The following is a 14075-nucleotide window of genomic DNA, read 5'->3' as shown; positions in this document are numbered from 1 at the left end:
CCTATTGATATTGATGATGGCTCAGAATTTCCTGACGAATAAATTCTTGATCTCGATGAGGATGAACAAGATATTGATTCCTTTCTCCTAAATGATAATAACGGTCCTTCATCTTCTAATGATAATATTTTGGACCCTTGCGGGGAGGAGATGTTCTCCCCTTTTTACATTAAACATCCTAGAAGCTCAGAGTGGACCCCACACGAGCACGTATCTAAATTCATAACTTAATGGATTAGAAATCCTTTAGAAAGAGAGACTCGTAATCTCTTAAGAGAGTGTACCAGACCTTCAATCGAAGGTAAAGTTTGTCAAACTCCTAATCTTGACACAGAATTAATTACCAACCTATTTAAATTAGGGAGAGACCCGCGTAAAGGCCTGGAAAGATCGCTTAAGATCTGTCAAGAGAAAGTTCTCGACATTCTAGGACCCCTAACAAAAATAATCGACGCAGCAGAAGAGAGTTACCTTAATGGCTGCCCTCTTGATACACACTCCATTCGGGGGTGGAGCCAAAGGGCACTAGTCCTCTTAGGCAACGCGAATGCGGGACTTGCCCTAAACTAATCGATATGGCTGAAAAGGAAACCTCAATTAATCCAAAAGGTTTAATTTTTGGAGAAGATTTAATAAAAAGTTTGGGCAAATATGTATCGACCTTTACCGCTTTAGATAAAGCGCACCAGAACATTAACAAAAGTTTTAACTACAACAGCAACCTTTTTGGAAGGGCCGGTAGAAGGGGGTAATCTTCCGGCCGGTTCAACCGACGCCCCATTCCAAGAAAGAGAGGGAATTTTGGTAGAGGATACTATCCATCCAACCAACCACAGTTCTATTCACCCAGAGGAAGAGGTTTCCGCTCGAGAGGATTCCGAGCTAGAGGAGCACCTGCCGAATCTACCCCTCAAAGCGAGTACAGCTTCCCCTTCCCTTTCTTCGAATCCAAAAGTGGGTGGGAGACTGAAATTCTTTTACCACAATTGGAAAATTATTACACAAGACCCCTGGGTTCTAAACACTGTTCTTGGTTTTTCAATAGATTTCATCCAGACTCCAATCCAGAACCCTCTCCCAAGACCGATTCCCCTTACACTAGATCAAGAAAAAATCATAGAGGAAGAAATTTCCTCAATGGTGAATAGAACTGTGGTTGGTTGGATGGATGGTATCCTCTACCAAAATTCCCTCTCTTTCTTGGAAAGGGGCGTCGGTTGAACCGGCCGGAAGATTACCCCCTTCTACCGGCCCTTCCAAAAAGTTTGCTGTTGTAGTTAAAAACTTTTTTAATGTTCTGGTGAGCTTTATCTAAAGCGGTAAAGGTCGATACATATTTGCCCAAACTTTTTATTAAATCTTCTCCAAAAATTAAACCTTTTGGATTAATTGAGGTTTCCTTTTCAGCCATATCGATTAGTTTAGGGCTAATTTTAGTGAGGACCACCCTTCTTTCACAATTAAGTCCCGCATTCGCGTTGCCTAAGAGGACTAGTGCCCTTTGGCTCCACCCCCGAATGGAGTGTGTATCAAGAGGGCAGCCATTAAGGTAACTCTCTTCTGCTGCGTCGATTATTTTTGTTAGGGGTCCTAGAATGTCGAGAACTTTCTCTTGACAGATCTTAAGCGATCTTTCCAGGCCTTTACACGGGTCTCTCCCTAATTTAAATAGGTAGGTAATTAATTCTGGGTCAAGGTTAGGAGTTTGACAAACTTTACCTTCGATTGAAGGTCTGGTACACTCTCTTAAGAGATTACGAGTCTCTCTTTCTAAAGGATTTCTAATCCATTTAGTTATGAATTTAGATACGTGCTTGTGTGGGGTCCACTCTGAGCTTCTAGGGTGTTTAATGTTAAAAGGGGGGAACATCTCCTCCCCAAAGGGTCCAAAATATTATCGTTAGAAGATGAAGGACCGTTATTATCATTTAGGAGAAAGGAATCAATATCTTGATCATCCTCATCGAGATCAAGAATATATTCGTCAGGAAATTCTGAGCCATCATCAATATCAATAGGATCATTGTCTAGAGCACTATGATGAATTGTGCCGCGAGGGACACCCATTAAATTTGTGCCGCTAAGGACACCTTTCAAATTTGTGCCGCAAGGGACACCTGAGGCAAATGAGGTGCAAGGACCTCCTGTAAAACCTGAGGTGCTAGGACCTCCCGTGCTCTCTGGGGTATAATCAATATTTTTACTTTTTTTTATGCCTCTTACCCCTTTGTTCAGTGAGATCATTAACCTCTGTTATGTCCAGATCTGATAAATCATCATTTTCATGGATCAAGGATCTCTTAGATGATATAACTTGAGAGAGAGTAGAAAACATATATGATCTCATTTCCTTATGGATAGGTTTTTTGATGGCATCATTAGTAAAATCAGATTCAACAGTATTACTATGAATTGAATCCGAATCTGAGTCAGACATGTTAGTCAAATAAATATATATATAAATGTCTGATCCTCGAATTATTATTATTATTTTTTTTTATAATATAATAAACTTGTAAATATCAATTATAACTGTAACCGAAAATATAAATGAACTCCAAAGCAGTGGGAAAGGTAACTACACTTGCGAAGCGAGTCAATGCGTGCTTTTAAACATTTCACGCGCTAGTTTCAAAGACTTAGTATCCTTCATGAAATATAAAGACGAACGAAGGGAAGGAAAAAAGGAAGCCAACCTCCGTAAATTGGAGGTTGTGAAACCGAAAACAAGTAGTGAAAAGGTGTTACTGTACCTTATAAAATTGTACCTTATAACATAACATTGCATATATATATATCCTTACATTGTATATATAAATATTTACTCCTGTAGGAATAAAAGAGGGCTACTCAGTATACGGTATTAAGGTAAATTAATAATAAAATACTAATCTTAAACTCTAAAACATAAGACTTTTCATGAGCTAAGTAGGAAGTTGACTTATCTTGCTTGGAGCCGCATTTAAAAGAGGCTGATTGCCTAGGGATTCATGCTATTGTTGGTTCATATGTATTCTAAGTTGGAACTTTTGCTTTGTGACATATGCGGCTATGCTTGGACTGCATTAAAAGTTGTATGCATAATGTTAGCCTCCGTGTCTTTAATGAAATCCAGATTCTCTGGTCATGTTAATAGGAGAATCGCAATTTCCCTTGTCTTGTTGGGGGCCCCCCATTTCAACTCGACGCCATCTTAAAGGTCGTCCGAGGACCCGTGTGAGGAGTCTGTAAGAAGGCAGCGAGGACTCCCCCCCACCCCACACTGTCTATCACATCGGCCGTCGCGGATATCCGGGCCTGGGAAATTCGTAGGAGGGGCATATAGCCGCCTCCTCCCCTGGAAGGGGCCTATGGCCGTCTTCCCCTAGGCGACCCATACTTAGTGGGTGCCGCCTCCCCGTGGGAGGGGCCAATGGCCGCCTCCCCCCGGGCGCTCCCATCCATAGTGGGTGGCGCCCCCCTCTAGGCACCTTGAAATTACTGCTCACCGATCATGACCTTACCGCCACAGGCCGGATAGTTGACCGGCTATCCGGCCCCCCCTCAAACTCCTCCTAAAGGTCATGCTTCCCTAAACCCCTTAGCCATGCTATGAAGTCTCCTATGAGTAAGACATTCCCCTCCCGGGACAAGTGAACCCCATCATCGAGATACATGTGATCACCCCGAATACACCCATGCGGAATACTGTGCAACTGCGCCGAGCAAAACAACCTACCAATCTTGTTGTTGACCTTCTTCACTGAATGGTTCAGTGCTGACACCGAGAGGCCCCCCCGCCACACCATCCTGGGAATCATGTGGGACCATGCAATCGTGCACCCCGGGATTCTTTTCGCCAGCCAGCTAACGGTGGACAAAACTCGCTCGAGTAATACTCGCCTACCGAGTGTCACCATGACATTACCCCCCAGGTGGACTATGATTACAGAAGGCGGTGACCTCTGCCGCCCTAAGAGTCCCTCGATAAAAGATTCAAACTGGTCAATACAGAGCCCGCCCCTTCCGTGGAAGGTCACTCTGTACCCGTATTCCCCAGCTGCGTGAGTCACGTCACCTGCTTTGAATACGTCCCCGGCCCGCCTCACGTATGAGTGGCCCACGACCCACACCACTCTCTCCTCAGCCAGTGATCTCTGACCGCTGGTCCCCTGGTGCCGGGTCGACTGCAAATTCCGCCCCGCATAACATGCTCGCGAAACTGTAAATCAAACAGAAGACAAGAAGCGTGAGTGCATGTAACTTGACTTCACAACATGTGCAACCGCACATACCTTTTAAAACAATTCGAGGACCATCGTCCTAACAGTTTCACCTCTTCGGCACTCTGACCCCTGGCTGTAGCCTCCGTAGCAGCCCCTATCCTAAAGGAGTGGGTCCCAAAATCGCACGGGTCCAAGCCCGCCGCTGCGATTGCCAATGTTAGCACCCTCTGAAACTGAAACCTCGTCAGTGGGGTGGCATCGATGTGTCTCAGCAGACTCCCACCCCATGTATCCACCCTCAGCGTCAAATATTCCTCAATGCACTTTACCGGGCACATGGGGGACCCTCGCATGCGCTGGACAACAACACTGTCTCCCATAGCTCTCTGGTCAGTCTTGGACTTAGCTATTGTGACTACCATTGAATCACCCCTAATCAGGATGTGATCCCGACACAGACCTCCCTCCACATCTTTCTTATTCTTTGCGACCAGTTCGCTCACCCGCATAGCCCCATGGAACGCTAATGCGAAAGCGGCCCGGAACAGAACTGCTTCGAATTGAGAGGAACATGTCGTGGGTAGTATTGCCATAAGCAGGGACAACCTTTCTAACCCAATCGGGCGCCTCTCGTCTACTCTACGACCCTCAAGGCGCTGCCAGCCACGAAGGGCTTTCTTTGCCAAAAAGGAAGATGTCGGGTCCTTGATGCCATGCACCTGCGCCATGAATGAAATGGCCGCCCGGTGCCTATTGGCCGTTGCCACTGATCGGCCTTCCCTGTGTAATGCTACCAGAAACCTTAGGAAGCAATCCTCCTGACCCCATTTCTGATCCCCTGCCGGACCCAAAAATGCACAATAGGAACGAAACGCTCCTTCGTATGCCTTCCTCGTTCTGGGGGCTAAGCTTGCTGCCACGAGGTCTTGTAATCCGGGGCACCGAGTAGCCAGAGTATTTCGGGGAATGGTGCCGCCGCTAGGTCCGCAGTAGGTAGATAACCCCTGAACGCCTGCATATGTGAACGAGAGAGTGCATCAGCAGCATGATTCAGTACACCCGGCACATGTTTCGCCCTGAACTGTACATTCAGTCTCATGCAAAGTAGTACAATTTCCTTCAACAATCTCAATATCCACTTGCAGCGTGCTGCCTGATTATTTATACATTCGACAACAGTCATATTGTCGGACCAAAATACCACAGAGCGATCTCTGAACTCGTCCGGCCATGCCATCAGAGCCACAAAAATAGGGAATAGCTCGAGGAACCCAATGTTACTTGTGAGACCGCTGTTGTGCCACCATGTCGGCCATGTTTGCGCCGACCATCGGTTACCAAAAATGGCGCCAAATCCCACGCTCCCCGCCGAGTGAGTCCACAAACCTAGCTCGTCCGAAGACGCTGGTGGCTTGTTCCACACTACTCGACCGTTGAAGTCCACCAGGAATGCCAACCAAATGCGCATGTCCTGGCGAACCTCTGCAGACAGTCTCGTGCGGTGGTGTCCTTCTTTGAGACCGACCATAGCCTGTGCAATAGAGCGTGAAAAGGGGCGGGCCATTGGTATCACCCTTAGGGCAAAGTTAAGCTGACCCACTGCTTGTTGTAGCTGATGCAGGGTCACTTTTTCCTTACTAAGGCACAGTTCCAGGGAAGTCCTAAATTTCGCTATTTTTCCTGCCGGCAAACGGAAACATCCCTCCACAGAATCGAGCTCAATTCCCAGAAACTCGAGTGAAGTAGATGGTCCCACCGTCTTACCTGGTGCCAATGGCACCCCGAATTCCCTCATGAGGATACAAAACTCCTGTAGCGCCTGCGCACATGTTGTGTCGCCGGCTGCCCCCAAGAACAGAAAATCATCTAAGTAATGCATAACATGGCTATACCCAGTGGCCTCAGTGAACGCCCATTCCAAAAAACAGCTGAATTTCTCAAAATAAGCACAAGAGATGGAGCAACCCATTGGCATGCATCTATCCATGTAGTAACGTCCTTGGAACACAAAGCCTAACAGACGCTGATCCTGTGGGTGTACCGGGAGCAAACGGAACGCCGACTCGATATCTGACTTCGCCATCAGCGCTCCGGGCCCCAGGCGATTCAACATGGTGACGGCATCATCGAAGGATGCGTACCGCACCGAACAAACTCCCGGGTCAATCGCATCATTCACCGAAAGACCCTTTGGTGCTGACAAGTTATGGATCTTCCTAAATTCCCCTGGGTCTTTTTTGGGGACTACTCCTAACGGGGAACAGACACAATTTGTTATTGGAGGGTGCTGGTATGGGCCCGCCACCCGGCCCAGCGAAACCTCTTTTTCAATCTTCTTCTCTACCACCGCTGGATTATGCCGAGCCGATAGTTGGTTTCTACAAAGTGATTCCACACGAAAATCCCCCGCCGGGATGTGGAAACCATATAAGAATCCGTTCCTCAACACCCCAGCGGAGACATGATCAGGGTATTTGTTTAGCCAGGGGATCATTGCCATGATATCAACGGGGGTAGGTAACGGTACACAGTGGTCCCCCTCAGTCTTGTTTGGACCCTCCTTTACCTCCCGACCCGCCATTTTTGGATCTGCACGAACTTTCCGGGTGCGAGGAATTCCCGCAACCCGCACACGCATGCCTGAACTTACATGCCCCTTGCGGTCTGGAGCAGTTACCTCTAAAAAAGCTCCAACAGACCCCCCGCTTTCCCCATTCCCCCCGGTCTTTGGTTGGTGATCGCCACCGGCGCCCGCTAGAAAGGGCACCGCCGGCTGTTGGCGGGAAAGCCCCATCCCATTCCCGCCTGCCGAGGACGTCTTTGTCGCGCCCGGCAGGAGCTGCTTCTGCCACGAAATCGAGTCGAGACAATCCCACGTCAGAGATGAATCGTACTCTTTGGCCTTACAGAAATTCATGTCGTAACCCATCCATTTGTCCCCCTCATATGTTTCATAAAAATCCATTATACGTGCCTGATAACAAGATAATTCGGGTAATACCTCGGGCTTACGCTCCCCAATAATTGCAGTAAACATCGCAAAGGCCTTGGCCCAATTTGTTATAGTCTCATCCACCCTGAATCCCGCCATCTTGGCTCGCCAAACACTCGGGTGCCACAAATCTTTCTGCGTCTTAGCATACTCCATCTCGCGATGGTCAGTCAACAGAGAAAACATATTAACATACTTGTCAGCCCAAATTAATTCTTTCGTGGCCAACGAGATATGTTGAACCACTCTCTCCCGTCTTGAGGGCAATGAGCCCTCCCCCGCAATTGGCAATGCCTGCTTACCCGGTTCGGTTGACTTTCCCGCTGTTTTTTCCACGCCAGCTGCCGGTCCTTCCGGGGTCACCTGTGGGGGGACAAGAGGGAGATTCGCCTTCGCGGCATCTCGCGACTGCCGCAACTGCTGAATTAGTAACCTGGCCTCTTCGGCCGTGTCTCCAGGTGCCGTAGCACCCCCTGTTTTTCTGCCGAGCCATGCGGCCAACTGGGCGGCCAATTCAGGTGGCATGTCCCCCTCGTTAGCGGGCGTAATCACAACCGACCCGCGTCTGGGAGTACCGGGGCCTCGACCGGCATGGCAGGGCTCACCGGGGGTACCTCGGGGACCGGGACCTCCCCCCCTTGCGCCCTATTCCTGACCCGCTTCCCCCTACCCTCCGGGGCAACTCCCGGCAATGCCGGGCCTATTACCTTCTTTGGTTTACCCGGATTGTATATCGCAGCCATCTGCTTCTTCATGTTCGCCATATCTCGGCCAAGCGCAGGGACCATAACAACGTTTTGTTCGATCTTCGCGATTCTGCTCACCAACATCCGAAGCATCTGGTCAGCCTCGGACTTCTTTCCTGCCTTCTTGCCAGACATTCCTTCCGAGTAGTCGCTCAAAGACGATCAAAACGGTCCTTAATCTTTTAGCCTCGAAGTCGCTGAAAGAGAAACACAAGAATTACAAATTCTCAAAATTGCTCCTTGTTCCGTCGAGGGCTCACGTGCAACGAGTGGGTGCAGCTTCCAAGCACAGGAACAAGAGGATGCTTCTTTGGATTCCCGCTCTCTTTATTCCTCTTCGGGAGGGCGTGAACCCTCCGCTGGTACGCCTACTGGGCGTGGCCATCAGTGTAGGTGTCTAGGACAACCCCTCTTGGGCGGGAAAAGGCGCACCCCGGCTACGCCGCTTTGGGCATACCAGCCGTGACACGCCCCCCGCCCAAAACGGCTTCCCGGGAGGATCCGGGCCCCCAACCATACGTTCGGGGGGACCGAGTGGTCGCCCCTTTCCAATATACCAGTCCCAATCCCTGTTAAATCAACTAGAAATATTAATTCCTTCCTCTCTTCCTTTTTATGGTACAACAAGAAACCCAGAATGTCTCCTTCAAGGCTATCTCGTTCCAAAACAGAAGGTGGAGTTAATTTCCCTGATTTTCAAGCGTATCAGAAAGCATTCCTTCTACGTCAGGCTGCTCTTTGGTTACTTGAGCCCACGGATGAATGCCCTTTATGGATTTCAATTGAGCGACTATTTTTATCTCCCTTCTCTTTTCATGAGTATCTTTCTTTTCCCCGCAAACCACAATCCCTCTCTACCCCCATATTTAAATTGACCACTAAACTCCTTCAATCACCATCTCCCCTCACCCATCATACCATTGATTCCTTCCTTAACTCAACCATTTGGCATAATAAACACCTGCTTATTCATAATAAACCCTTTTTTGGAAAACCTGGAGACAGAAGGGATTACTTTGGGTCCACCAATTATTCTCCCACTCAGTTTTCTTGTCTTTTCCCTTGCTTAGGCAGCTGTTTAATCTACCTGCTTCCTTTTCCCCCAAGTATAATCTTTTAAAGGAAGCAGTGATGTCTACATACACTCAAATTTCTGGTACACTTGTTACCTCTAATAATTCAGATTCCTTCTCACAACTTCATGCTTTGTTAAAAAATATACTCAAAAGCTTCCACCATCTATATTTTTTATAGGGTAATGATATGATTAGGTGGAAATGTAGAACAGAAGAGTCATGGGAACATGATTTTCAGACATCTTGGCCAATTTCTTTATGGAACAAATTATGGATGAAGTTACGAAAATCCTCCAGAGCAGCAAACACAACGCAAACTTTATTCTTTGTATACAACAGGCTTTTATTATCACCACATGCTTTAAGTAAGAGTTTTTCACGAGTATCGGATGTTTGTTGGACATGTTCATCTCCAAATGCTTATGTATTCCATATGTTATTCTCCTGTTTATCTGTATGTAATTTGTGGAAGCAAGTCTGGCATCAAATTCACCTAATTTTTGGTACCAAGTTTTCTTTTTCTTTGATCAATATTTTCTTGGGAAGTCTTTCACTTGTTTGGGAGAATGTGATGCTCAATGTCAAAATTATTGACCTGTTATTAGCAGTTGCATTTCAACAAATTACAATACATTGGAAATACTTCACAAAAATCTCTTATAGAGCCTGGTGGTATGCCGTTTCCACAATCATAGGTTAGACACTGCTTTTGTTTACCCTATAAATTTGGCAGCGAAGTGTTTGGATTTATGGTCACCTGTTACAATATTTCTTGACACAAGTGCTAGAAGTTTCTCCCAGTTACGACCATCACAGCAAGAAGTTCTTAAACCCATTGATTTCCTAAATGTTCCTAATATTCTTTAGACTTTATTTATATTATGATTTTCTTTGTATTATTTGTACTTTGCATACGGTTTACTCATAAATCTGATTCGTATATTCTCAATGGGGCACATTTTGACTGTATTATTCTGAGGCTATTACTTTGTATTTTTTTTTTGTTTTTTGTTGACACCTTGATATTTATCAATAAAACTCTCTAGGACAAAAAAAACACTAAAAAAATCCCAAAATTAATAAAACTAAAAAACAAACAAATACACTGAAAATCCAAAAATAAATAAATAAACAAGTAATACAATGTAAAAAATATCACAACTATCAAAAATAAACATATTTATATATAAAATATAAAACATATAACATTTATTTACACATACATTTTAATTACACGAATAAACAAAATAAAAACAAACATTAAATAAACATATTAATATTAAACAAATTAAATTATAACTGCAAACTAATTCAAACAAGCTATCTGGACCTATAAATTTGAATTACACCAACAAAAAACCAATAGAAAACTCTAATTAGTTAAATAAACACTATAAAAGCAATCAATTAATTAAGACAGAATTTACCGTGAAACAGACAAACACTCAAGAAGCACAAAACTGTGGAAGACAGAAAACAGAACACAAAAGAACTACACAATCACCTATTTAGAAAAACTCTAATTCAAGGTAAAAAAATAACTTTAAAACTAAATAAATAAAATTTGCTTCAAAAATTATAAATAAATTAACTAAAACTATAACATTTTTTCCTTTATATTTCGCAGATTATACTTCACTAAAACTCCACCTAGAAAATTCAAAACAATGATTAACTTCCAAAACAAGTACAAAATCAACATTAACGAAAAATAAAAAACAAAGTATATGACTAAAGTAACAAACAGAGTAAACTAGTAAAAAAATTAAAAAGCTAAATATATCTAACAAATACTTTTCTCTTAACAGCTTCTACAGACTTCAACAAAACAACATCAACAAAATAAACTTCATCAGCTAAAAATAGTAAGTATTTTTTTACAATTAAGGGACCGATTCCGATCTCGGTCGGATGGCCCTCCGAAAGTCATCCGTAACCTTACCTTCCGACTAACTCGTTCCCGGAGCCGGTCCGTCCAACCGTCCAAACGAGGAAGTAGGATGCACAAATTTGTGCATCTCCCGAGCGACCCGCTTGCTCGGAATTGAGCAACATTTCCTCTACAAGCCAGCTCCATAAATGCAGAATGGGCTCACCTGGAACTATTACCTTAGTCGTTTCCGAGCGGGCAAGTAAAATGGGTACTTCCTCCGTGCCGAACAGGTCACCACCTCCAGCACGTTACAGCATCCAGAAGAGCAGTACATCAGGTCCGATTTGTGCCACAACACGAACACCGTGTATCAGACGAAGCTGCCATGTATCCGATCATGCATGTCATACTGTACGCCTCTGACGGAATCAACAACTGGAACCGACGCGCATGTCACAGATGGTAAGTCAGACACCTACCACCCACTAATAAGTTACAATCCCATGAAAGCAAAAACACACAAAGGGAGTTGATGCCCACACCCCAGCACAGTACACCCCAGAAGGGGTGGATGCCCATCCCACAGCAAAGTCCAACCCAGAAGGGTTGTCTGACTACCCCCTAGCACAGCCCACCCCAGAAAGGGTGGATGCACATCCCACGGCATAGTCCACCCCAGAAGGGGGTTGATGCCCATCCCCCTGCACAGTCCAGCCCAGAAGGGGTGGATGCCCATCCCACAGCACAGTCCACCCCAGAAGGGGTGTCTGACCATCCCTCCAGAACAGTCCACCCCAGAGGAGGTGGAGGGCAAACACTCCACCCCTACTCCCATGCCAAGTTTGTGTATTGTGCCAAAACATCTAGATTCCGTGACACATTATGCAAACAAATGCAGTTACATCCATCACTCTAGTGAACAAAGGCAGATTGTGGGGTAAAAACCCACAGCATTGACAAGCATTTGGCGCTGGGAAACCATCGGGTAGCTGTTCGCCTTAGAAATGTGATAATAATAATAATAAAAGCACATAGGGGAGATGGGTTATCACCCCCACATCAGTGTTGTCACTATAAGTTGATCAAACGCCCAGCATTGTCAAGCACATAGGGAAGATGGGGTATACCCCCATCAGTATGGTGCCCAAAAGATGAGCATGGGGTTCAAACCCCCAGCTTTGCCAAGCTCATACAGGACATGGGGTATTACCCCCCTTCAGTGTTGTCACCATAAGGTGAATGGGGAATCAAACACCCACCATTATCAAGCACATAGGGAAGATGGAGTATACCCCATCAGTGTGGTACCCAAAAGATGAGCATCCGGTACAAACCCCCAGCTTTGCCAAGCACATAGGGGACATGGAGAATTACACCCCCCCCCCCTCAGTGTTGTCATCATAAGGTGATAGGGGGATCAAACACCCAGCATTATCAAGCACATAGGGGAGATGGGGTATACCCACCATCAGTGAGGTACCCAAAAGATGGGTGTGGGGTCCAAATCCCTAGCAGTGGCAAGCTCATAGGGGACAAGGGGTGTAACACCCCCATCAGTGTATTGACAAAAAGGTGAATGTGGGGTTCAAACTCCCAGCATGTGCAGACAATTATGTATGGCCCTCTAAGGCCTTAACCCACTAGCAATGTAGTGACAAAGTAGTGGTTGTATGCCAAACAAACAAATATCTGCTAAGGCAGGCATAGTTGGGCCTTACAAAGAAAAACCTGCCATGTGAAGACAAGCATTGCCATTGTGAGCTAACACTGCCACCAATGTTCATTTTGAGAATGGAAGAAGTGACCATCTAAATGCATAAACACGCATTTGTTCACATACAGACACTTATCCAAAGGAAATTCGCAAGAAACTAAAGTGTAGACAAGATTCTGTTCCACACTGTGGCAGCAATGGCAAATCAAGAGCATGATGAATGGCCAGATTGAAGATGTTGGAGTCCCAGGGACAGTAGCTAAACAAAAAAAACATACATTAAATCACTGCTCACAAAGCCAGTAGAAATACACGGGTCAAGATGTGGTAATACAACAAGCCAACCACACACTGCAGAACAAACACCAAATGTGTGTGTAAGTGTCTATAGGCTCCGCCTACTTATGATGGTGGTCTAAACTCCACTGAGCCATATGCGTCCTGAGTATAACCCAGATGCATCTCCATCATTGTGTCACAAACTGTTGCCAATTTGACATTGTTTTATGTGCAGACACCTGTGGAAAAATCTTGGTGGAACTCCATACAACACAACAGTAGAATGACTCACCATCCCTGGTAACCTCAATGCCACTACACTGTGGTGACAGTATCCTGTATGATGACCCTCTGTGATGCCAAATCATGATGTGGACCATTACTCTGGAGCACACTCATTCTTGTGCACTGTGTCACATGTCTTGCCAGAACACCTCCCCTTACACATACCCAAACATTACTCACAGGGCATGGCCTGTAATGTATTCCCACAATGGAGCTAGGGGCCGTGCCAAGAGGTGAGTCACATTTGGCCAGTCGAAACACCACACCTTGATCACACACAATGTGCAGCAGCTAAGCCTCCATTAAATGGTGACATTGCACATGCACCCATGACAATCCTAGGGGTGGTAGTTGGATCTGTGTTTTACAAACACAAGACACATAGCTAGGCATAACGCATGATGGAATTTGTCACTCCACTTAGGACAGATGACATGTGCATAACGTGAAATGTAATAGACACATAGGGAAATCCAACACTCTCCTGGAGCAATGTTACACTCAAGGAGAACTACAAATAAGAGTCGTTGACATTAGGTAAAAGGGAAGTGAAGAATCTGCTGAGTGTGAGCAGTCATACACACATACAAGTGCCAAACGGATGAAAAAAGAAGAAAGGTAAAAAACACGCTAATGTTGGTAGCACAGATGTTACTTGTGGAATCCTAATTATGTCTTTTTTGTATTTTCATTTTTATGTATTTTATTATTCACAGCAAAAATTACAGACAAAAAATAATGCAATTACAGTTCAGATACTTGTCCCGATATATTACAAAAAAAGATAATAAAAATAAAGAATAGTATTCAGTCCTCATAGTAATCACGGAACGCACTCCAAATTTTTATACCCATTCTTCTTTTCCTTGGTCCCTTAATAGAAAACAGTCCCCACTCCAAATTAT

This window comes from Lissotriton vulgaris, chromosome 1_1, assembly GCF_964263255.1.
Source record: "Lissotriton vulgaris chromosome 1_1, aLisVul1.2, whole genome shotgun sequence".
Classification (NCBI taxonomy): Eukaryota; Metazoa; Chordata; class Amphibia; order Caudata; family Salamandridae; genus Lissotriton; species Lissotriton vulgaris.
The sequence above is the reverse complement of the archived record's forward strand: the minus strand, read 5'-3'. Positions refer to the sequence as shown.